At 39.1% G+C, this 27,106-nt stretch overlaps 1 non-coding gene across 1 annotated transcript; it reads left to right on the plus strand.

Moving 5' to 3' along the window:
* Positions 1–16,986: 16,986 nt before the first annotated feature.
* Positions 16,987–17,093, plus strand: LOC113001002 (small nucleolar RNA R71). The gene has a single exon (XR_003266315.1). It is a non-coding gene; the product is annotated as a small nucleolar RNA R71 (small nucleolar RNA).
* Positions 17,094–27,106: the final 10,013 nt, after the last annotated feature.

Consider the following 27,106-nt stretch of genomic DNA (forward strand, 5'->3'; position numbering starts at 1 on the left):
TTTTACTAAAGTAAAACAAAATCAGTGTGAATCAAAACTCCGACATCTATCATGGGTGGAATGGATGAATGCATGAAGAGATGCATATGACACAAATGCAATTTATGAATGCAGGAGCCCGGGAAATTGTCTCCTTTTTAGATACAACGTCTCGGGGTAGCATCATGCCTAACGTATGTATCTAAGAAGGTGACACGGACCCTCCGTTGGTTTGCCAAAGAGAGGGGATCAAGACAGAACCTGTGCATGATGCATATGTGAAAGGCACAACACGTGGATGTTCACAAACAAACATAAGCAAAAGGGTACATGACACTTATGCATGGTAGTGTGAAAAATGGCACGCAGCGTGTTTGCTCCGTGCCCCTATTTTAGGGACCTACAAGGGAGGGAGCTAAAAGGGTTTTTAGTGATATTTCCAAAGGTGGTCATATCTCTCTTGATGGTCTCTATAGGTATCATCCCCTTCGAAGAACATATTGCAGCAGTAGGGACTACTAGCAACAATATGTTATCAAAGAGAAAAACCCTAGATGAGGGTTCACTGTAATCAAGCAAGTCGGAGACCTAGCATGATCACAGATTCACCTCCACTCCTTATGTTCCCACAAACCCGGGTATAGGGCCCTTTTTCAAATCACTGTGTGTGCAAATAGTGTTGGTGTTTGTGTGCATCAAATGAAAATATTTACCTCATGCATACCTTTTAAAACACACTAAAAGCATCAAAGAGTTATATACACAAAACATAAGGAAAATAAAGGGAAACCAACAAAGGAGGATGTCATGATAAAACATTGCACAAGATTAAATGGCCTAACTCTCAAAAAATAGTCCCCAGTGGAGTCGCCAACTGTCGCAACCTATCCTTCGGCGGGAGGGCGACGCGGGGCTCGCAGGTGCGTCTTCCATGGGAGGAAGACGCGCGGAGTCGCCACCAACGTTTATTTGAGGAAAAAGTCAGAAAAATCGGAAAAGACGTAGCCTACGAACTTTAAGTGAAAGGTTCGGGAGTTGTATTTACGCACGGGGAAGGTATTAGCACTCCATGCGTCCGTCACAAGAGACAGCAGCCTTTAATCAAATGTGCAAATATGACTTCAATTTATATTCTTTTCCCTTTTTACGTTCTTATGTCTTTTTTATGCCTCTTTATGTTTTTATCTTTTTGTGGTCGACAAGGGCGTTTCCCTTTGCTCCTACATATTCCTCAATTGTGATGAGAAAATCAGACCTACATAGTTCTTTTGTGAACAAAGCATTTTGGTTAAGTTATTTTTTAGTTTTTATTGAATGAAAGGTCATTTAAGGCGTTGGACCATTAGACAATCTTTCGATTCTTTTGAAAAGTGAGAAAACATTAAGGCAATGGACCATTAATGATTTCTTTATTTTTGAAAGAGGTAACAAAGTTACATATTGATTTTAGGCTTTTTAGAAATCTACACTTAACCAATAAAAGCGGAAAAGACCATTTCAAGGCGTTGGACCTTTGAAAATGGCTTTCTTAGGCGATGACAAAAGTTTGGTTTATGAATTGATTTTAACCTTAGTTTCACTTTGGTTATTAGTCAATTCGATTTAAGAAAGAGAAATCCCAAAGAAAAACGTTCGATTGATTTTTTTGATTTATTTTACTAAAAGATATTTTTTATTATTATATTATTATTTTGCCTCTTTTTGGTTTCCAACATGGTTACGGCATGACCGAACGGTCGGATTTCATTTTAGTAGAAATTAACGAATGTTACAATTCAAATGATCGATGGAAATTTATTTTATTTTTTGATTAGGCGAGAAAATGACTTAAGTAAATAACTAAAGCACGTTAAAAATGGAAGAAAAGAAAACTGAAAGTAAACGAAATTAAAGTGAAAGTACACAAAACAAGAAATGAATTGAAAGTCTCGGATTCTAAAACTTACCCGTTGAAGAACGAAGAACGAAGAACGAACGAAGAACGGATGAAGAACGACGAAGAACGATGATGAATTTCCACATAATCGCTTACGGAGACGTTACGGAAACACTTTGACTCGATTCTTTCTTCACAAAAACGTGTTTTTTGCCCAAAATAGCCGAAATGCATAGCCAAGGGGTCTTGAACATTTTGAAACAGCTCCCCCCCTCCCCTATTTATAGGAAAAAAAGGGAGGTGCTTGCCGCCCAGAGACTTAATGAAGAAGATTTCTAAGCGCACCCGAATTACTAAGTTCACCCCACCCCCCCCCCCCCCCTTTTCGTATTTTATGGAAAAGTTACGGAAGTGTTTCGGATTTGATTTTCATCTTTTTTCTCTTCCCTTTCACCAATGTTAAGTGGAATATGCTTACCCAAGATTTTCGGAAATTTTACGAAAGCATTACGGAAGCCCCGGAAACCATTTTTCAAAAACATGGAGAAGCTTGTCGCCCAGTTGCTTCCTCCTTAAGCAACCCAACTTCCAAAATGTTCCAGAAGGACCTAGACTCAAATTGTTATTTACACCCCTATCTTGATAAGTTCACCCCCCTTCTTTGCTGATTCTTTTTCCGTAACGTTACGGAACCTTACGGATTACGTAACGATACTTGTTTTCTTTCTGTAATGTCACAACTTTACGGATTATGCAACCATCCCCTTTTTTTGACTTCCGGAATGTTACGGAACCTCACGAATTGTGCAACGAAGCTTTCTTTTGATTTCTGGCATGTCAGAGAACTTCACGAATTGCCTAACGATGGGTGCCAAGTACCTCGAAGTGGTCAAATGAAAGTTGCATGCCACCAAACAATGGTCCCCGGACGAAATTAGGGTATGACAAGGTTGCTGTAGGAAAAGCTCTCATAGACTTGGGAGCTAGTATCAACTTAATGCCTCTCTCCATGTGTCGGCGACTTGAAGAGCTTGAGATAATGCCTACACGCATGACCCTTCAGTTAGTTGATCGCTCCATCACAAAGCCATATGGAGTGATTGAGGATGTTTTAATTCAGGTCAAGTAGCTTGTTTTCCCTGCAGATTTTGTGGTTATGGATATAGAGGAAGATCCTGACATCCCCATAATATTGGGCCGCCCTTTTATGTCCACGTCCAATTGCATCGTAGATATGGGGAAAGGCAAACTAGAATTGAGCATGGAGGATCAAAAAGCCTCGTTCGACTTTTTTGAAGCAATAAATCATTCAAATGATATGAAAGCTCGCTTTGATCTAGACAAGGTAGAACAAGAAATAGAAACAGCAGCCACAGCCATGGCAATGCATTCTCCTTTGGAAAAAGCATTGATTAATCATGTAGAATATCTCACTAAAGAGGAGGAACATGAAGTGCAGACTTGTATCAAAGAATTAGAAGGTGCAGGAGAAATCTCTGAGGGACATTCTGCATTTAAGGAGTTGAAGAATAATGGGCAAATAGAAAAACCAAAAGCAAAATTGAAGACCTTACTTGCACGTTTGAAGTGTGTGTTTTTGGAGAACAATGACTCAAAACCAGTGATTATTAGCAGCTTATTGAAGAAAACAGAAGAAGATTAGCTAGTGCAGATTTTGAAGAGACACAAAGCTGCCATTGGATGGCACATATCAGACTTGAAGGGAATTAGTCCATCTTATTGCATGCACCAAATTAATATGGAAGCTGAGTACAAACCAGTGAGACAGCCTCAAAGAAGACTTAATCCAATCATGAAGGAAGACGTGCGTAAGGAGGTGCTTAAGTTGCTGGAAGCAGGCCTTATTTATCCCATTTCAGATAGTGCATGGGTTAGCCCTGTGCAAGTTGCACCCAAGAAGGGAGGAATGACAGTCATTAAAAATAATAAAGACGAGTTAATATCCACAAGGATTGTCACTGGGTGGAGGATGTGTATTGATTATTGGAAGTTGAACGATGCCACTCGGAAGGATCATTATCCACTTCCTTTCATGGACCAGATGCTTGAAAGACTTGCAGGACAGTCGTATTACTGTTTTCTGGATGGGTACTTTGGCTATAATCAGATTGCGGTAGATCCCAAAGATCAGGAGAAAACTGCTTTCACCTAACCTTTTGGTGTATTCGCATATAGGCGTATGCCCTTTGGCTTGTGTAATGCTCCAGCTACATTTCAGAGGTGTATGATGGCTATTTTTTCTGACATGGTGGAAAAATGCATGGAAGTTTTCATGGACGATTTCTCTGTTTTTGGGCCATCTTTTGAAGGCTGCTTATCTAACCTTGAAAGAGTATTATAAAGATGTGAAGAGTCCAATCTAGTCCTCAACTGGGAGAAATGCCATTTTATGATTCAAGAAGGAATAGTGCTGGGGCATAAGATTTCAGTAAGGTGGATAGAGGTGGACAAGGCAAAGATTGATGTAATTGAGAAACTACCTCCTCCCATGAATGTCAAGGGAATAAGAAGCTTCCTAGGACATGCAGGGTTCTACAGGCGATTCATAAAAGATTTCTCCAAAGTAGCCAAACTGCTGAGCAATTTGTTGAATAAAGATGTTGTTTTTGTGTTCAATGAAGAATGTATGAAAGCATTTAATGATTTGAAAACAAAATTAGTGTTTGCGCCAGTAATTACAGCACCAGATTGGGGGCAAGAATTTTAGTTGATGTGCAATGCAAGCAATTATGTTGTAGGTGTCGTGCTTGGACAAAGGAAAGGAAATTTTTTTCATACCATCTACTATGCCAGCAAAGTTCTAAATGAGCATAGGTGAATTATGCTACCACAGAAAAAGAAATCCTGACAATTGTCTATGCACTTTGTTAGTTGCTTTATACAACTAACTTTTGTATAGAAATCATTTTCCAAAGTTTGTATAGTTCCCCAATTTATGGTTATTTTGTAGTGATTTTTGTAAATAAATCTTGTTTTATGGTCAATGTTGTCTCTAGAACATTTCCATTGGATTTAATGATGAAATCTGTGCATTTTCAGGTGAAAAAGAGCCTAAGTTTTGAATTACAAAATGTAGCAGATGGGCTAAGCTCAGCAGTTGGGCTTAGCGCATACTAAGCGCAATTTCAGCGCGCTTAGCGCAAAGAAGAATCTGGCAGAGCATCAGCATCAAAGTCGCGCGCTATGCGCGAGATCAGTGCGCTAAGCGCAATAAGTGCCTTCAGCCAGGCTAAGCTCGAAACTGGCGCTAAGCCCAATTTCAGTTACTCGCGCTAAGCGCGAGGGTGGTGCTAAGTGCAACATCACGATTTTAGAGCCTATTTAAAGCTTGTCTTATGTAGAATTAGGGTACCACCTTTATGACACTTTTATGACAGCTTCTACAGATGACCAGGGCACAGAATTCCAGAGCAGCCACAGGCCTATTTGGGGAAAAGAGCCTTAGAAGCAGAAAAGAGGAGCAGCTTGTGCATTGAAGCCTAGGTTTTGTAATTTGAGAGAGATTATTGAGTAGAGAGTGAGTGTGAGATTCTGAGAAGAGGAGGAGGAATCCCTCTTCTTGTGTAAGGAACTATCATTCTCTGCTTTTAATCTCATTTATTGTTAGTATTTCTTTGTAATGGCTGGCTAAACACCCTAGTTGGGGATTTCTAATGAACAACTGATGTAAATACCTAATATCTAATTGATTATGCTTTCTGTGTTCAATGCTTCCTTCAATGCTTAATGTTTGTATGCTTTTGGTCTGATCACCCATTTGTGTGCATAGTTAGGTGGCTTTGGCATTGGAAAATGTACTATTGCCTTAGAACTTGATTGAAGCAGGATTGAAACTTAGCCTTACATGAGGGATCTACGAGTTAAGTTTTGGTTTTAATTATGCTGTTACAATAATGTTGTTTAGTTTAAGCCTAGTCTTATGTAACACCCTGTTATATATATATATATATATATATATTATTAGTAATTATGTTTGATGTTTGATTATATTTGTTGCGTTATTTTTTATCCGTAATTATTTTCAAGGAGGTTAATTTAGTTAATAGAGGGGTGCGGGTAGATAAGGATCTAGCTTCTCAAAGAAGCCTCTTGAGAAAACTTCTCAAAGAAACCACGAGGAAGCTTCTTGAGGAAGCCTCTTAATGAAGCTTCCTGAGGAAGCTACATGAAGCTGCCTCAGTAAAAACGCTGCCCAGTCTTCGTTAACCGTTGGATCGTCTCGCAATTTGGTCTGCAGCTTCACAAGACAATTTTCCACGATCTGACCGTTGGGATCTTTGATAGAACATCTGAAGTGTGCGCAAAGCTTCCGTTCCCGAGAGCATTTCTCATTTGAGCGTTTCAGCCTTTACTTTCGTGTAGCTTAGGAAAAACGCCATTTCTTCTCCTTTCTTTCTTCCAAAGTCATTTCTAACGTCCCAAGCACTTTATCCATCACCCACAGCCACCATTAGCCACCACAAACTATCGTTGTTCTCCGTTGAAACCCTAATTTGACCTTTCATTTTCCTTTGAGGTAACCATGGTTCTATGCTTGTTCCTTGTTAGTTTCAACTTGTCTTTTCATCTTTTCTAACTTTGGAATCGTCATTGCATGTTTTACGTTTCCTTTGAAAAACCCTAGAGAAAGAGACTTTGTAAATGTTATCCTTTCATGAAATGCATGTTATTTTCGTAACCTACACTGAACCCCGGTCACATTGGCATGGTCGGAATTTTCAAATGATATCCCTTTGTAAAACCCGAAATGCTCTCAGCTCTTTCATGTAGTGACGTGGGTATTTGACCCAGAGCATTGTTGTTAGCTTTGTTTCTGAAAATCCATATTAAGTCTCCTTCGTTTTGGCATGGTAGAGGCTTGCGTGGAACCGACGAGCAGAGAAGAAAAAGGAATCTTCAAGCGACGCGACGAGGAACCCGCGGGGTAGCTCACGATAGGCGAGGGGAGTTTATTATAAAATTTATCATTTTAACACCATAGTTAGGGTCAGGGAACCTAGCTATGAGGATATTTGCCTGTCCCTGTTGCATGCTAATTTTTCTTTCAAGAAAATTGTGTTTTTAACTAATGGGATGTGATATAATTGTCCTTGATTTGCATGCGAGTTTTCAAAAAAATGATGTTTTTAACTAATGCGATGCAATAAAATTGTTATTGATATGCATGCTGGTTTTTTAGGAGAACCTATGTTTTGACGAATGGGATGCGATATATATATATATATATATATATATATATATATATATATATATATATATATATATATATATATATATATATATATATATATATATATATATATATATATATATGTATGTATGTGTGTGTGTGTGTGTGTGTGTGCGAAATGCGATTTGTTGTTGATGTCGCTATTGAGGATTTTAATTGATATGTGATGATAATGATAATTATGATGATATTGATTTGAGATGACGTTGTTAATAAATACCATCTCAACATGAATTGTTATTATTGATGAATATGTGAATATGAAATGAGGTTGTTGTTGTTGTTGATAACGTCGTTAAGACGAGATGATATTTATGTTGAGAATGACATGGAAATGGAATGTTGATTGATGTTGGAAATGCATTGACATGTGCATGTTGTGTATGTTCGTGGGGGCACCGTGCACTGACCTTCCAGGGTCTTTGGCACTAGCTTTTGGCCACGTTCATACGTTGGATGTTGTGTATGTTCGTGGGGGGCACTGTGCATTGACCTTCCAGGGTCTTTGGCACTAGCTTTTGGCCACGATCATACGTCGTATGGAGTGGATGTCATGGGGGGTAGAGTTCACTGACCTTGTTGGATGGCCCAGACGTGGGTAACTAGCGTGGTTAGAGAATCTAAGCATTTCTGAGGGGATGCTTAGGCGCTTTAATTGGTCCATGGTCCTTGGCAGTTACTTTTGGCCGTGATCATAGCTCATACGACACAGGAAATAGAGTAACTGTGGCTAAGTGTACTTTGTACTGAGGGGACTTGTCACCTGGTAGGGAACACCTTTGGGCTCCGAAGCTGATCACCTATGGGAGGGGGCTATTACAAGCACAACTAGGTGGTCCCGACGAACTCAGCACAGTTCCCTAAGTGAGAGTGTCGTTGGACACGCTTAGTGATGTGAACCTGAGTAAGAGAGGATCGTTTGATACAGGCTACGGAGATTTGGATGACTCCACTTCCAGTGAAGGAAGATAAGTCAGGGTAGACGCCACAAGGATTACCTTGATAAGTCTGAGATTGGTTCAACAAGGAACTCAGAGAGAAACTCTCACCAAATTTTATCAAATGCCAAAAGTTTTTATTGAAAACAAAAACCAATACTTATAGTGTAACTGAACAAAAGGATAAAAATAAACATGGGCCTTCTAAACAGTTTGGGCCAAAATTACAATAAATAAAAATTATAACTAAAAAACATATTTAACTTGGGCCTTCAAATTAATCTGGGTCGTCAACAACAATTAATAGTCTTGATAGTGTCTCTACCTCTAGGCCTTCATCCTTCTCCACTCGGGGGCTTTATCCTTCTCCACTTGGGCCTTTGCCCTTCTCCACTTGGGTCTTTAGCCTATATTTGGCCAGTTTTAGGGTTCTCATCATTCCCTCCTTCTTGGAAAATATTTGCCCTCAAATGTCCAGGATCATCACCAGGTTCAAGTACCACTTCCTTCCTTTTCTTGTTGGCTTGCTTGGCATAGCTTTCATTCTTCTTTGCAATTTGCACCTTCACTTGGTCATACAATCTTTTCGCATACTCAACTTTGGCATGTGCATCCTTACGTTGAGTCTCTTGGGGATTGATTTTGTAAGTTGTCCTGTTCGGCAATGAAGCTCCGGGAAGGAGATCAATTTGATGTTCTATGCCTCTTGAAGGTGGCAACCCATGAGGAATCTCCTTAGGAAAGACATTTTTAAATTCCTGCAATAAGGGTTAAACACTAGGAGAAATAGAAATAGTAAACTCATTAGAATTATTAATAGAAATTTTACTGTCTTTGCAATACTGTAGATAGAGTGGTTCATGAGCAAGCAACACTTTCCTCACTTCACTCGCCTCTGCAAAATAATTAGATTTTCTCTCATGTGTATCACTCTCTCTCTTATGTGTATCACTCTTCTTTTTCCTATTCCTTTGTGGTGCCTCACTATTTTCTTTCTCTTGTTCTCTCTTTTCTCTCATTCTGATTTGGTCATCACACACTTCTCTAGGGGATAGAGGTTTAAGAGTAAACAAGGAAGATTTGACTATTCGCCTGTAGAGCTCTTCTTTGTTACGGTTCAACAAACGTTGCATTTGTGTAGTCATCGCGTCCAGTAATAAGCGCCGAGATCCGTCCAGTTGATGATATACACCACCATTGTCACCAGCTCCTGCCATGATTAAGGAACAAAGAATTTTGCAGTAATTTAGAAAAAAAAGATTAAGGACCTCACCACACTGATCGAGGTCGTACCCGAATCAAATAAACATGAAAAAGCAGTAACTAGGAAGTGATCCTAGGTCGTTTCCCAACGAGCAGTGACAAGCCAAATGTTCATAATATACTTGCAGTAACAGTAACGATGGGGGGGGGGGGGTTTGGTTGTTTGGTAATTAAAGAGCAGACAAATAAAATGGAATACGAAACTACTAATATTAAGAACGGGTTGTTTCCTCTGATTCAGAAGCCACTCTCTTATCCTGGGTTATGGAGAATTCGTCCCTAACAGTCAACCACTTAATCCAACCCTATTTCAATTTACTAAGCGAAAATCAACTTAGGGTTTTCAATACGTGATTAGGCACCACATACACCAGTTAGCCCTTCGTCCATTAAGCATGAAGGCAAGTTAGGCTCAGAGACAATTAATCGAACATGAAGCGTGCACTGATTAATATTCACGAAATTGGGATAACTGGTGAAGGGAAAACTGCCAGGAAACCACATTACAAACGAAACCTCAAAAAGAGTTGGGCTTCGTCCTCAAAAGGAAACAACACCAGAAAATCTAGCCTTCCATGGATTCAAACAGAGAACGCAATTGAAACATGAAGCAGAAACGTAAATGAACGGAAACGTAAATGAACAGAAACGTAAACAAATAGAAATGTAAAATGGAACAGAAACGTAAATGAGAGTAGAAGAAGAAACAAGAACGAAATTGTAATTAGAAGCAGAAAACGTAAAATTGCATTCCGAACTCAGAAACGTTAAAACAGAAAAACGAAAACCCTAAAACCAAGCTCTGAATAATGAATAGCATAACAAAATAGAATACCTTGCACGAATCCCAAGGCAGCTATTTAAAAAGAGTCACTCAAAGTCACTGGGCCCTATTACAATACTCTGGCCCAAAACGAAATAAACACTGAACAACATAAAATAAAATTGCGAAATTTCCTAATTAGAAATTAACTAAGGTAAGCGCTTCTTTATTTGCCCTCTTCAAGTCCACAACCAAAATCCGGATTAAGCCCAATGTTTCATTAATTCCTGAAATTAGATTAAAAACATCAAATTAGCTAAATGAGCCCAAATAATAAAACTGCCTAATTAATTGACAATTAAGACCAATCAATAATTAAAATGGTGCAAAAAGGGTTTAGGAAATAGAAGAAAATGATGGCACATCAAAACCCCCCATACTTAGCCTTTTGCACTCCTGGGCAAAATGAAACAAAGAACAAAATCCAAGGATATGAAAGGGAGACAAACAAAAACATTCACATATTTCTCAATGAACATCAAGGAATGAAAGGAATGGGTAACATCTAACATAAGGAGATCCAAAAAGTCAAGACATTCATGAAAATCATCCAAGCAACCCAATCATGGCAAAATAGTTAATCAGCTCAAGAATGAAAAGTGATAAAGCCTCACAAGATATACACTCTATCTCTCAAGTGTCTAGGCTACTATTTACCCTCAAAGCACCCATGAAAGCAAACACCACATAAACTTGGCAAGATTCTAAAATTGACAATCAACCCATAAACACAAGCACATGAGGATCAAAAGGTCTTTTAAGGTTGTAATGGGGCCAAGGACAAGGTATGGAGAAATATGGAATAAGTGGCTAAATCCCAAAGGAATAGAGGAGCAAAGGGGAATAAGTGCATATTAAAAAAAATAAGAAAATATAAAGAAGTAAAGATAAAAATTAAACATGAAGAGTAGAACCAAGAGTTTCATCATTCTTGTGCCATTTAAGATCTTATTCACTCAACTTTATTGCTTTTCTTTTTTTTTTTTTTTTTTTTTTGAATTTTTTTTTTTTTTTTTTTTTACTCTTTGGCCTTTGAGAAACAACATTTCATTCAGCATGTCCAACATTTAACCAATATACAATGTACATCAAGTATGGCCCAAAATACATCATGAAGCATAGCCAACAAAACAAGTTGTCCAATGAAACAAAAACCCCCCACACTTATTCCCAAAACAATTCCAAAGCTCCAAAATTCCTTAAGGATATGGTAATATCATGGTTTTTCACTTAAGGCTTGTAGTGAGCTTCAAAACAAGGAAAGGGAAACAAGGCTCAAAAGGGCTATCAAAGGAATTAATTCAAGGTAAGTCCATTTGGCTAGAAGCTTATAAGAACAAAATTGCCTTAATCATTTCCAAATATGCATGTGAATTAGGACGCATCAACAAGAATCAAGCCAAGGCTATTGTGCAAGCAATCAATGGGGCAAAACACATCAAACGATTATAATGATGGATGGCTCAAATTCTCACAAAGGTAAAATCATCACTTTCAAATTGAGCTTTCAAAACTATCATGACATGTAGAGAAGAATCAAGGATTTCAAGTCACAAAATGTCAAGAACTTTTATTTTCAAAACAATTACCCATTTCTTGAACATATCCTATAATTCAAAGAAAAACATGCAAAGTCGTACGTGCACATGAAATTGACCCAAAATATTAAACTGAAAATCCGACGAAACTAACAACATTAACAAATTAACACAACTAACAAATTAACAAAACCAACAAAACTAGCAAAACCAAAGAACACTCCCCCCCATACTTAAACAACACATTGTCCTCAATGTAGCACAATTAAAAGATTAAAAACAATTAAATCATCAAAGAGAATCGGACAAGTGTAATAAAAGCAAAGAAGGAGATAGGAAAAGAAAAACTCCCTAAGTCATGGTGGAGGAAGAGTAGGGTGGAGTAAGGAAGTCTCTTCCACCACTACGTCCACTAAAGAAGGGTTCGTGAGGAATGGCTTAAGTCGATGTCCGTTGACCTTGAAGCTCTTGTTTGTGGAGTCGCTTTTGATCTCAACTGTACCATAAGGAAAAACATTAGTAACAACAAAAGGACCAATCCACTTAGACCTCAACTTACCACTCATGAGTCCAAGCCTAGAATTATACAATAACACTTTTTGCCCAACCACGAAGTCTTTTTTAACTATCATGCTATCATGGAACTTCTTGGTCTTTTCTTTGTAGAACTTGGCATTCTCGTAGGCTTCTAGGCGGATTTCATCTAACTCACTCAGTTGCAGCTTCCTTTCCTCGCCAGCTTGATCCATAGAGAAGTTGCAAGTCTTCACTGCCCAGTATGCTTTGTGCTCAATTTCCACTGGAAGATGACATGCCTTTCCAAAGACAACCCGATAAGGAGACATTCCTATGGGTGCTTTGTAGGCAGTCCGATGTGCCCAGAGAGCATCATCAAGCCTGGTACTCCAATCTTTCCTGCTTGGCTGCACAATCTTCTCTAGAATTCTCTTGATTTCCCTGTTAGAAATTTCTGCCTGTCCATTAGTCTGGGGGTGGTATGGTATGGATACTTTGTGTACCACCCCGTACTTTTTAAGCAGGGCATGCATTGTCCTGTTGCAAAAATGGGTTCCTTGATCACTAACAATTGCTTTAGGTACTCCAAACCTGCAAAATAGATTAGACCTGACAAAGTCTGCACAACTTTAGCATCATTAGTTCTAGTGGGCTTGGCTTCCACCCATTTTGAAACATAATCAACTGCAAGGAGAATATAAACATAACCAAAAGAGACAGGAAAAGGACCCATGAAATCTATACCCCAGACATCAAACACCTCACAGAATAGCATAGGTTGCTGAGGCATTTGTTGTCGCCATGTAAGTGTATTTCCTGCTCTCTGACACTGCTCACAAGTGTTGCAGATCTTCCACGCATCTTTAAAGATGGTGGGCCAATAAAAACCACAATCAAGCACTTTGCGAGCTGTCCTTTGAACACCCAGATGACCTCCCGGTGCGGAAGAATGACAGAACTGCAGGACTGAGTCAGTCTCATGATCTGGAATGCACCGTCTAATGACCTGATCACTGCACAATTTCCACAAGTAGGGGTCATCCCAAATAAAATGCTTAGCATCACTTTTAATCTTATCTTTTTGGGCCTTAGATGCTAAGGGAGGAAAAACAGAGGCAACTAAATAATTGACAATGTTAGCAAACCAGGGAGTAGAAAGAGAGTCAGAAATACTATACAATATATACAAATGATCATCCGGGAAATCATCCCGAATAGGTGAATCTGCATCAGAGACACGTTCGATCCGACTCAAATGATCAGCAACTAGATTTTGTGCTCCGCTCCTATCACGGATCTCCAAGTCAAACTCTTGGAGCCAGAGCATCCATCGGATCAACCTAGGCTTAGAATCAGCCTTCTTCAACAAGTACTTTAGAGCTGCATGGTTAGTATAAACAATAATGCGAGTACCAAGCAAATAAGATCGAAATTTTTCAAGAGCAAAAACTATGGCTAGAAGCTCTTTCTCAGTAGTAGTATAATTTGCTTGGGCAGCATCTAAAGTCCTAGAAGCATAATATATCACCCTGGGCAATTTATCAATTTTCTGAGCAAGGACAGCCCCCAATGCATAATTTGATGCATCACACATAAGCTCAAAAGGGGCTGTCCAATCGGGTGCCTGGATGATGGGGGTGGTAGTCAACGCTCTTTTGAGGCAATCAAAAGCCTCTTTGCATCTGTCATTAAAGTCAAACTCCACCTCCTTTTGCAACAAGTTGGACAATGGAAGGGCTACTTTGCTAAAATCCCTTATAAAGCACCTGTAGAATCCTGCATGACCAAGAAAAGATCGCACCTCTCGCACACAAGAGGGGTAAGGCAATTGTGAAATAACAGAAATTTTTGCAGGATCTACTTCAATGCCCTTATTGGAAATAATGTGGCCTAAAACTATACCTTGCTCAACCATAAAATGACATTTTTCAAAATTTAGAACAAGGTTAGTTTCAATGCATCTATTCAAAACTTTTTCCAAACTATTCAAACAACCATCAAAAGAGGATCCATATACAGTGAAATCATCCATAAACACCTCTATGCAATTTTCTAAAAAATCACTGAAAATACTAATCATGCACCGCTGGAAGGTACCAGGGGCATTGCACAAGCCGAAAGGCATCCTCCTATAAGCAAAAGTGCCGAAGGGGCAGGTGAATGTGGTCTTTTCCTGATCCTCAAGAGCAATAGTAATTTGCATATAACCAGAAAAACCATCAAGGAAACAGTAGTGGGATTTACCTGCCAGGCGTTCAAGCATCTGGTCAATGAATGGCAGGGGAAAATGGTCCTTTTTGGTAACCTGGTTCAGCCTCCTATAGTCAATGCAGACTCTCCAACTGTTCTGCACCCGAGTAGGAATCAACTCCCCCTTCTCATTTCTGATCACTGTGAGGCCAGTCTTTTTCGGGACTACCTGGACGGGACTCACCCATTGGCTGTCGGAGATAGGATAAATGATTCCAACTTGCAAAAGCTTGGTTATCTCCTTCTTCACTACATCAAGAATCACCGGGTTGAGTCTTCTCTGTGGCTGTCTTACTGGTTTAGCTCCATCCTCTAAATTTATTCGATGCATACATGTGGATGGGCTAATACCAGGAATGTCCGCCAGGGTCCAGCCTATAGCCTTCTTATGCTTCTTGAGAACTGACAACAACTTCTCCTCTTGCTCATCAGCAAGGGAGGCAGATATAATCACTGGAAAACTCTTGCTATCATCCAAGTAAGCGTATTTTAAATTTGATGGCAGAGGCTTCAATTCTGGTGTGGTCGGCTGGACAGTGGTAGAAGGAGATGGTTTCTCAGCCTTGACCTCATAAAGAAAGTCAGAGGTATGTGTACTTCCTGAAACATGGTTAGTCCTATCTGACTCTATAAAATCAATCTCAAGAGGTAAAACACCACCACCAGGCATGCAATCAATATCACTCTCAGATTCACTCTCAGCATCAAATTCAGACATATGATCAAGTACAATTTCAGACTCAATGCATGAAGAGTGAGAGGCATGCAGATTAGAATAAAGATCAGTCATGTATTCATCAACAACATGGTCAATTATTTCAGCACGAAATACAGAAAGATCTTCAGATGGGTATTTCATAGCATCCAGAATATTAAAATGAACAGTTATATCACCAAACTCCATGGACAGTGTGCCTGCATAAACATCTATCTTAGTTCTAGCAGTTTTCATAAAGGGTCTGCCTAGAATGATGGGAACTGATCCTTGAGAAAATCCATCTTCCATATTCAAGATATAAAAATCAACAGGGAAAATCAGTTCACCAACTCTAACTAAGACATCTTCTATGAAACCAACAGGATAGGCAACACTTCTGTTAGCTAAATGAATTACCACATCAATTGACTGCAAGGGACCTAGAGATAGAGAATTAAAAATAGATAGAGGCATAACACTAACAGAAGCTCCTAAATCTAGCATGGCATTGTCAAACTTACTATTCCCTATGATACAAGGTATGCTGAATGTACCTGGATCTTTGCATTTTTCAGGAATTTGAGGAACAGATTTACCAATCAATGCGGAGACATTTCTGCCCATGCTAATCCGTTCACTTCCTTTAAGCTTCCGCTTATTAGTGCACAGCTCCTTCAAGAATTTGGCATATCTTGGAATTTGCTTTATTGCATCCAACAGAGGTATGTTTACCTCTACCTTTCTAAATGTTTCCAAGATCTCTTTCTCTGCCTCTTCCATTTTTTTGTTGGAAACTGCTCTTGGAGGGAATGGAAGAGGGGGAATGTGCTGCTTCTGCAAATCCGAATTACCTGTGGAAGAAGATTCACCTGCACAGAAATTGTTAGGTAAATTTTTGTCATCACCTTTTTCTGGAATAGAGTGAAGTTTGGCAGGTTCATTTGCAGATGAGGAAGGTGCTACGGGTTGAGGTCCTTGACATTGCTTTCCCGACCTCAATGAAATGGCAGTGACATTTTTGGGATTTTGGACAGCTTGAGAAGGCAGCTTGTCAGAATTATGGGACTATTGTTGATTCAATTGGGTAGCCAATTGTCCCATCTGATTGGTTAAGCTCTGAATGGAGGCTCTGGTCTCTTGCTGAAACTGCATGTTCTGCATAGTCATTTGCCTCACAAGTTCTTCGAGGGAAGGTTGTGGAGGGGCCTCAACTGTTGGCTGTTTCTGGGGTTGTTGCTGTTGTTGGATTGGTGGAGGAATGTATGGTCTGCTTGGGCCAGCAGCATTTTGGAAGGAAGGAGCAGGCTGCTGTTGTTGCTGAGGGCTAGACCATCTGAGGTTAGGGTGATTCCTCCATCCAGGGTTGTATCTGTTGCTGGAAAGGTCATAATTGTTCTGCTGTGGTTGATTTTGCTGCTGAGGTTGAGGAGGTCTATTGTAAATATTTGCAGCATAAGCTTCAGGCTGCTCAATTGCTCTAGGTTGCTGCATGGATGGGCAAAGGTCTGTATGGTGGTCAGCAGAGGAGCACAAACCACAAACCCTTGCGACAGGTACAGATTTCTGATTCAAGGCCAGCTGGGTTACCAAGTTGACCAACGCATCCAGTTTGCCTTCAAGCTTCTTAGTTTCAGATGATGCAGATGGGTTTGTAGCTACCTCATGCACTCCTCTAATGACTATGGCATCATTTCTGGCACTAAACTACTGGGAGTTGGAGGCCATCTTCTCAATTAAATTTCTGGCTTCAGCAGGAGTCATGTCTCCAAGGGCTCCACCACTGGCAGCATCTATCATACTTCTCTCCATATTACTGAGTCCTTCATAAAAATATTGGAGAAGAAGCTGTTCTGAAATCTGATGGTGAGGGCAACTGGCACATAGTTTCTTAAATCTCTCCCAGTACTCATACAGGCTCTCTCCACTGAGTTGTCTAATACCTGAGATATCCTTCCTGATGGTTGTGGTCCTGGAAGCAGGGAAAAAATTTTCTAAGAATACTCTCTTAAGGTCATCCCAGCTCGTGATGGACCTTGGAGCAAGGTAATACAGCCAGTCCTTTGCCACTCCCTCTAATGAATGAGGAAAAGCCTTCAGAAATATGTGATCCTCTTGGACATCTGGGGGTTTCATGGTGGAGCAGACAATATGAAATTCCTTCAAATGTTTGTGCGGGTCTTCACCTGCAAGGCCATGAAACTTTGGAAGCAAATGAATTAGTCCAGTTTTAAGAACATATGGGACATCCTCATCAGGGTATTGGATGCACAAGCTTTCATAGGTGAAATCAGGTGCAGCCATTTCCCTTAGAGTCCTCTCACGAGGTGGAGGTTGTGCCATGTTCTCAGAATGTGCAAAATCAGAATGCTCAGAATCAGAATGCTCAGAATTATAATGCTCAAGATCAGGATGTTCAAAATCACCAATAACAGAATGCACAGATTCACCAGTTATGGAATGCTCAGAATGATCAAAAGGTATAAAATGATGCCTAACTAATCTATGAAATGTCCTATCTATCTCAGGATCAAAGGGTTGTAAGTCAGATGGATTGCCTCCAGTCATACACTACATTCAGCATGCACACAACTAGTTGCCTTGTCATGTAAATAAAGGTGTAGGTTTGAACTACAGCTACCCTCAAATAATATCCAAATGACTTGAAATTTTGTGAGCAACCCTATAAAATGATGAGAAGATAGCACAAAAAATTTTAGACAAAAATTCAAAGTCTAACTATGAAAGCTAAAAATGGTAGGTTAAGAAAAATAAGTGAATAAAACTTGAAAAATAAAAAACTTTTGACAGAATCGCTTTTTTCCTATGGCCGGCTGCCACGGCATAGGAAATTTTTTTCTACCCCAAATGCATATATAATAATTGCGATTCTGATAACCGGAGCAAAAGTTATGGCCGTTTGAAGTTTTGACAAACACAAAATTTGCTAGTTTTTTGGAACTTTCAAATCTGACCAAACTAAAGGCTCTAGCTATTTTTCCCACAAAATATGGATTAAAAGAAGTTACCACAAAAAAATTCAGCCAAAAATAACAACCCTAGCTACTAAAACAAAAAATCCCAATTAATTCAGCATGGGTGGTCGCTAAAATCCGTCTCTAATTGATTTCTACTACTACTCTGTTTTTGCCGCAAGCTGATTTCTACTACTACTCTGTTTTCAAGCACAATCTTCACAGCAAAACACACAAGACTGAAACAGGGGAAACGCTTAATGGGAAAACTGAAACAGAACACACATTAAACAAAATACCAGGACACTAAACAACACTAACACACATACTAACACAATACTAACAATTAAACATAAAACACGAAAGGATTAAACGCACAGCACTAGCTAGCTATTATGAACCTTTGGACACTGCTCCCTGGCAACGGCGCCAAATTTGATCGAGGCCGTACCCGAATCAAATAAACATGAAAATGCAGTAACTAGGAAGTGATCCTAGGTCGTTTCCCAACGAGCAGTGACAAGCCAAATGTTCATAATATACTTGCAGTAACAGTAACGATGGGGGGGGGGGGGGTTGGTTGTTTGGTAATTAAAGAGCAGACAAATAAAATGGAATACGAAACTACTAATATTAAGAACGGGTTGTTTCCTCTGATTCAGAAGCCACTCTCTTATCCTGGGTTATGGAGAATTCGTCCCTAACAGTCAACCACTTAATCCAACCCTATTTCAATTTACTAAGCGAAAATCAACTTAGGGTTTTCAATACGTGATTAGGCACCACATACACCAGTTAGCCCTTCGTCCATTAAGCATGAACGCAAGTTAGGCTCAGAGACAATTAATCGAACACGAAGCGTGCACTGATTAATATTCACGAAATTGGGATAACTGGTGAAGGGAAAACTGCCAGGAAACCACATTACAAACGAAACCTCAAAGAGAGTTGGGCTTCGTCCTCAAAAGGAAACAACACCAGAAAATCTAGCCTTCCATGGATTCAAACAGAGAACGCAATTGAAACATGAAGCAGAAACGTAAATGAACGGAAACGTAAATGAACAGAAACGTAAACAAACAGAAATGTAAAATGGAACAGAAACGTAAATGAGAGTAGAAGAAGAAACAAGAACGAAATTGTAATTAGAAGCAGAAAACGTAAAATTGCCTTCCGAACTCAGAAACGTCAAAACAGAAAAACGAAAACCCTAAAACCAAGCTCTGAATAATGAATAGCATAACAGAATAGAATGCCCTGCACGAATCCCAAGGCAGCTATTTAAAAAGAGTCACTCAAAGTCACTGGGCCCTATTACAATACTCTGGCCCAAAACGAAATAAACACTGAACAACATAAAATAAAATTGCGAAATTTCCTAATTAGAAATTAACTAAGGTAAGCGCTTCTTTATTTGCCCTCTTCAAGTCCACAACCAAAATCCGGATTAAGCCCAATGTTTCATTAATTCCTGAAATTAGATTAAAAACATCAAATTAGCTAAATGAGCCCAAATAATAAAACTGCCTAATTAATTGACAATTAAGACCAATCAATAATTAAAATGGTGCAAAAAGGGTTTAGGAAATAGAAGAAAATGATGGCACATCACACACTCTACTCACGTGTTTCTCTCTTTAATGGTAGTTCACTCGTGTTTGATGCTCTCAATATAGGCTTTTGTGTGGTGCTTTCACTCTTTCCTTTTACCACTCACTCCCTCTTAAGTTCCTGGATGAATCAAATTAGACACACAAGGTATATAACAAGAAAGACAGATTAATTATCACAGACTGTGTAGCAGATTTAATTTGGATAACAAATCAGATTTGATTTTGGTTAACAGATTAGACTTGATTTGGATTTAGATTTGATTTGGATAACAGATGAGACTTGATTTGGATAGCAGATTGGATTTGATTTGGATAACAGATTATACTTGATTTGGATAGCAGATTGGATTTGATTTGGATAACAAATTAGATTTGATTTGAATAGTAGATTTGATTTGATTTGATTTGGATAACAAATTTGATTTGATTTGATTTGGATAACAGATCAGATTTGGTTAACAAATAGAATAAACAAGGAAGATAACAAATAAGATAATAGATAAGATAACAGATAGAATAAAAAAAGATTTGAATAATAGACTTGCCCAAAAAAAAATGCCTCGAACTGCCTCAGTTTCGTGTTCAAAGATCAAACACCCACTTTCTTTCTTTTTTTTTTCTTCTTTTCTTCTCTTTTTTTTTTCAAAATTTCTGCAACTTTTTTTTTATACTTGAAACAGAGTTCAAACAGATTTTTTTTTACACAAAGTTTGAAAGAAACAAAAAACAAGAACAAGAACAAAACAAAGACACAACCAAGAACACAACAAGACGCAAACAAGAAAACAAATAACAGAACAAGGACAAAACACGAACCTGGACAAATTACAAAGAAAAAAAATAGAATAGGACAGAACCTGTATCAAGAGATGAAGCTCTGATGCCAGATGATGTGAACCTTACGGGACGGAACGTTTGATACAAGCTACGGAGATTTGGATGACGCCACTTCCAGTGAAGGAAGATAAGTCAGGGTAGACGCCACAAGGATTACCTTGATAAGTCTGAGATTGGTTCAACAAGGAACCCAGAGAAAAGCTCTCACCAAATTTTATCAAATGCCCAAAAGTTTTTATTGAAAACAAAAACCAATACTTATAGTGTATCTGAACAAAAAGATAAAAATAGACATGGGCCTTCTAAACAGTTTGGACCAAATTTACAATAAATAAAAATTATAACTAAAAAACATATTTACTTTGGGCCTTCAAATTAATCTGGGCCTTCAGTAACAATTAATAGTCTTGATAGTGTCTTTGCCTCTGGGCCTTCATCCTTCTCCACTTGGGCCTTCATCCTTCTCCACTCGGGGGCTTTATCCTTCTCCACTTGGGCCTTCGCCCTTCTCCACTTGGGCCTTTAGCCTGTATTTGGCCAGTTTTAGGATTCTCATCACTTAGGCTATTTCCTGAGGTTTAGTTGTTGTTGGTATGTACCACATTGCATCTGAGTGTTGAGTCAGGTGCATGCATCATTCTGTGCAGTCTTGATTGGGTCCATGGATGGATGATGAGTAATTGTTGGATGTGGATGATGAATACTTGTTGGATATGAGTATTGAATAATGAATGTTGTGTATGCTCATCATGTTTGCCTATGTTCCTTGCTAATTATGGTTATTTGGAATTGGTATTAGTTCTTTTTATAATGAACTCACCCTTGCAATTTTGTATTGTGTGGTTGATACATGTGATGATCACGAACATTGTTCGTGGGAGCAGAATGACAGCAGCAAGGTGCAGGGAGTATGATTCTGGTGAGGAGCCGCCAAGCCGACGTGATGACGTTGGCATTATTTTGGGAGAGAGTTGTGTTTTGTAATCGACTCCTCCGTAGTTGGTTTTCAAGTTTTATTTTGTTGAGTTAAGGATGTAAAACTTGGATTTTAATTATATCTATGAACGGATTTAATTTCCTTTATGTGTATGACGTGTACTAAATTATTGTTTCTATATAATTATGTATATTCACTTAAGTAATGGCGTGTTGTTAGATGAATGTATGTCGAGACAAGATCACTTCTATTTTCATAAGAAAAAAATTAAGGGAGTTCTTTTTATAAAAATTGAAATTATCGTATATTAGAGTGTGGATATCGTAGCAACGAGGCGGGTCGTTACATCTTACATGAAGGATCTGCAGACGAAACTCGGTTTAAGTTAGTCTAAACCTAAGAGGGTTGTCAAAATCGGGTGTAGTCTTAAATGAGGGATCTGTGGACGAAGCTTGGATATTCGGCCTGACGAGGGATCGAGGGTTTAGTAATTTAGGCTATGTAACATCCTGGAAATTTCTACCCGGAATTTTTGGAAACGATGTATTTTGAATGATTATATATATATATATATATATATATATATATATATATATATATATATATATATATATATATATATAAGTATTATTCAGTGTATATGTATAGATATGTTCTTGGTAGAAATAGGAATAGTGGGGGCAAGATATGCGGGTTGGACTAATTAAGGGAGAGAAATCCATAACTGGGAGGTTATGGGTTAATTCCTGATTAATTAATTAAAAATCATCGTTTTGCGTGCGACTTAAAATTTAACGAAACCAACCTCTGAACCACGCTCGGGGTTTTATTCTGAGCGTTTTGATATATATATTGCTTGCTTTCGAAAACTGGCCCCGGTGGACGCAGAGAAACGCGAGAAACTGGAATCAGAGAAACGGCACGCAAACCGAGGCAGGATTTTAGCGTTTCAAAGGTCAGATTTTTCTCACTTTTGTGACTGAGTATGGGTCACAGTCAAAAAGAGAAAGTGGGCCCTTCTTGCTCCACTCAAATGGAGACATGTGGCATTGCTTGAATAAAATAATAGAAAAAGAGAAAAACCTTTTTTATTTAAAAACCACAAAGCTTTTCTCTCTCTTCACTCAGCCCCCACACTTTTTCAGACAGCTCTCTCTCTCCCTCACGTTGCCATTTTCTCCTCCCTCATTCTCCATTGAAACCCCAACAAAGCTCCAACCTTTGGTACTCATTTCTGCTCCAAATCGCGAAAGGAGAGCATTTTCGGGGTCGTGAAGTGCGTGGCTACGAGTGGGACTTCGAAATTTCAGGTTTGGGTGGACTTCTTTCTCTCTTAAATTTCGTGGGTATGGGGTTTTGGGAGATATGATGGGTGGTTTTGTTAGTTTTCTGCTGTGTGATGATTATTTGTGAAGGAACTTGTTGAAAGCTTGTTGAAATTGCCATGTTTGGATGAGTTAAACATACCCATTCTGTTTTAGGGTTTTGTGATGATGTTTGTGATGTTGTATGCTGAAAAACTGCTCATGGAAAACTGTTAGAGATGAAATGTAGAGTTAACCTAGGGTTGGAAAGTGAGAATGTGATGTTATGAGTGGAAAAAGAGTGAGGCTTTGAGAGTTGGAAGGTTAAGTCTGAATTCTGTGGTAAATGGAGGTTAAAGTGAGTTAATACTAGCTTGAAATGTCATTTTGGACTTATGAGAAAGCTTGGACTGTGCTAGGGAGAAAAACAAATGACCAAAGTGAACCAAGAGCCATTTCTAGGGCAAAATTGGGTGTTGAAGAGTCAAATTTTGATTCGGTGGAATTTTAGGTGTAAATCCAGTTTGAGCAAGTTTAGATGGATGTTATGGACTGGTGTGAGGTGAGAGTTTGCTTCAAATTTACCTCATTCTCAATTTCACTTCTCAAACCTAGAAAACCCATTGAATGGAGGGGTGTTGGACACCTAGATTCTGTGTTGCTGTGTTTTGAAGCTTGGTTTTGGGTTAGACATGATTGATGCATGATTTGGGACTTGTAGGAAGTGATTTGGGCAAGATTGGATGAGAGGAAGTGTGATTTTCGAAATCTGCACTTTGTGCAGATTTTTGCTGTGAAATTGTGCAGCATGATTTTGCACAAGTGCAGAAAAATGCTATGTATTTACTGTGTGTGGAAAGAGCAGTGCAGAGTGAGTTCTGGATGTTTGCTTGTGCACTATAGACTTCCAGTAAAATTTTGGAGTCGATCCAACGGTTAGTGAATTGGATCGAAGGAATTGTTACTGGGGTCTTTAAGTGAGAAAAGCTGTGATTTTAGTTGGTGTGTTGAGCAGAGTTCTCTGCCTTGCTCTGTTTTGCTTGGCTGTGATAGCTTGTGCTGTTTGTATGTTGTTTTGCTTGGATGTTGTGGAAGCTTGGGAGGATTGATGGGGGCCCGGTATTGAGAGAAACGAGGATATGGGCTACGTGGGAGTACGTGAGCTCAGTTGGAGGTGGGCAACAGGGGATGGTGGGTTTATGCGCGCATTGTGGATGTGGAAAACTTGTTGTGCACCATCGCCCGACCGCCACCTAGTACCACATGTGATGGGTACCCCATAATCCTACAAGCTTGCGATGAGGAAGTGTTGAAGGGTGAAACTTCCTGCTTTTATTGTTGACCACAGAGTGGTACCTGGAGATATGTTGCGGGGGTCAGGAGACCTTGGGGACGTCAGGTGGGGTGCTATTGCCCAAAACCAAGCTTGACCAATCCCGACCCAACCCGGGCATAGTCGGTCAGTGAGAACCTGTGATGTACCTAAGCAGGCGAGCTCCTGGCAGTCAACAGATAAAAGGAACAAAGACCACAAAGCAAGGAGGCTTGTGGTGGCTGGCCAGCTGTGAATTTTGTGTAATATGTGGTTTGTGGCCTCTGGTAATCGATTACCAAGGGTGGGTAATCGATTACAAGGCTTAAAATTGAAGACAGGAGGCTAAGATGGTCTCTGGTAATCGATTACCAAGGGGTGTAATCGATTACCAGGCTTGAAAACGAAGTCAGGAAACTTAGGGAGCCTCTGGTAATCGATTACCAGCCTGTGTAATCGATTACACAGAGGAATGGGTCACTGGTAATCGATTACCAGGCATGTGTAATCGATTACACAGTGTATTATTGCATATTTCATGTCCTGAGGCTGTATAATTCAAGTTTAGCCTCTGGTAATCGATTACCAAGGCTGTGTAATCGATTACCAGAGATGGAAAGTCTTAAATACCCCTTTTTCTTGCATGTATTGGTTATGAGACAAATTGTGTGTAGCGCAGTTAGATTCTTGTGAAAGAGTCTACCCCTTTCTCTTCTTTCTTGTAGATCGTGATGGCGGCGCAGCTAATCCGTGATCGAGTAGAGATGGAGTGCCTAGAGGGAGCTTGGGAGACCCTCGAAGGCAACACGAGGTGCCGATTTCGGGGCACCATTCGATTCACGGCTACTTCTTTGGTGCATCCAGATGAACCTGCACAGACGCTTCAGCGCACTGTGGAGTGGACAACTCCTTGGATTAGTTTTGTATATTTTTGAGGGTGGGCGTATCTAGGACTGACTGTTAGGTTTACTCTTTTGTTTTGTATGGGTAGACCTGATGTATAGGAATTTGATAATTGTATACATGTGGCTGAAGCCACCACTATGGACACCTTTGCTCTGGATGACACTATATATTTTGTAAAAACTCCCATATTTTGGACAGCTTTAAAACGATGAATGCATTTATAATCGATCTTGTTATTTGAAAAGAAAGCATTAGCAAATTTATTTGTAAAAGAGTTTATCGACTGTATTTTATCCTTTTATTTTCACGTGACGACCTAAAGTAATGGCTGGTATATTCTTCCTTTTGAAACAACAAAATAATTTAGAGAATTATGAACGGTAAGAAAGAAATGACTCCGAATAGAGTTGTGAACTGGCCATTCAGGACTTTATAGTGAGGATTTTCCTTCTAAACCTAGTTATGGTGAAAAGAGAAAGAAATGAAAAAGAAAAAGAAGAAAAAAAAAATTACCATGGTTTTTGTTATTTAAATTATTACTATTAAACCAGTCATTAATTTAGGGACGCCACAGGCTACAACATAGAACACAAGAACACGATTGATTAGAGAAATATATTTCTATGCATCAGCTTGTTTGTTAGAAATACCCAACATATCTACCTACTGTTGTCATTTAATTTACCTTGCATTTGATAGTTTTTAGCATACAAGTTTAGTTTAAATTCTATTTGAATTTATCACTTATACATGTTCTCTCAACAATGCTTTGATTCTGAACTTAATTAAGGTTAACATTAGTTCCCTGTGTTCGATACTCGGATTCATCCGTTTTAATTTTAAATACTTGACGACCCGATACGCTTTCCAGTGAGAAAACTCCCCATTGAAAATTTCCTTGAGACATAAATGCACAAAAAGTAACTGCAGTGGGGAGTGATCACACTTGAAAAGTTCAGATTTTATTTGGTAGGCTCAAGAGTTATCATCTACACTGATCATGCAGCTATTAAATACTTGCTCAACAAGGCTGATTCCAAACCAAGATTAATAAGATGGATTTTGTTGTTGCAAGAATTTGATTTGGTGATTCGTGATAAAAAGGGATCAGAGAATGTTGTAGCTGGTCATCTATCAAGATTGGTGAATGAGGAAGTTATAGCAAAAGAAGCTGAAGTGAGAGATCAATTCCCTGATGAATCATTACTTTTAATAAGTGAAAGACCCTGGTTTGCTGATATGGCCAACTTTAAAGCTGCAGGAATCATCCCAAAGGATTTAAATTGGCAGCAGAGAAAGAAATTTCTACATGATGCTCGATTTTATATCTGAGATGATCAACATCTGTTTAAAATAGGAGTTGATAATCTCCTAAGAAGATGTGTGACACAAGAAGAGGCCAAGAGTGTTTTATGGCATTGCCACAACTCTCCATGTGGTGGCCATTATGGAGGAAATAAGACAGCGACTAAGGTTTTGCAATCTGGATTCTTTTGGCCCACACTTTTTAAAGATGCTCATCACCATGTGCTGCACTGTGATCAATGTCAAAGGACAGGTGGTATATCTAGAAGAAATGAAATGCCCTTACAAAACATTTTGGAGGTTGAGGTGTTTGATTTCTGGGGGATTGATTTTGTAGGTCCCTTCCCTTCATCCTGTGGTAATGAATATATTCTAGTGGTTGTTGACTATGTCTCCAAATGGGTTAAAGCAATGGCTACCCCCCATAATGATGTCAAGACTATGGTGAAGTTTATGAAGAAGAACATTTTCTCAAGATTTTGGGTGCCTAGAATTCTGATTAGCGATGGACGTACACACTTCTGCAATAATCAATTACAGAAGGTTTTGAAACAATATAATGTGACACACAAAGTAACATCACCTTATCATCCCCAAACAAATGGGCAAGCAGAAGTGTCAAACAGGGAATTGAAAAAGATTTTGGAGAAGACTGTCGCTTCCACTAGAAAAGATTGGTCTATTAAATTAGATGATGCTTTATGGGCATAAAGAACAGTATTCAAGACTCCGATAGGCTTATCTCCATTTCAAATGGTGTATGGCAAGTCTTGTAATCTACCAGTGGAA

The sequence above is a fragment of the Glycine max genome, chromosome 2 (assembly GCF_000004515.6).
Source record: "Glycine max cultivar Williams 82 chromosome 2, Glycine_max_v4.0, whole genome shotgun sequence".
Lineage (NCBI taxonomy): Eukaryota > Viridiplantae > Streptophyta > Magnoliopsida > Fabales > Fabaceae > Glycine > Glycine max.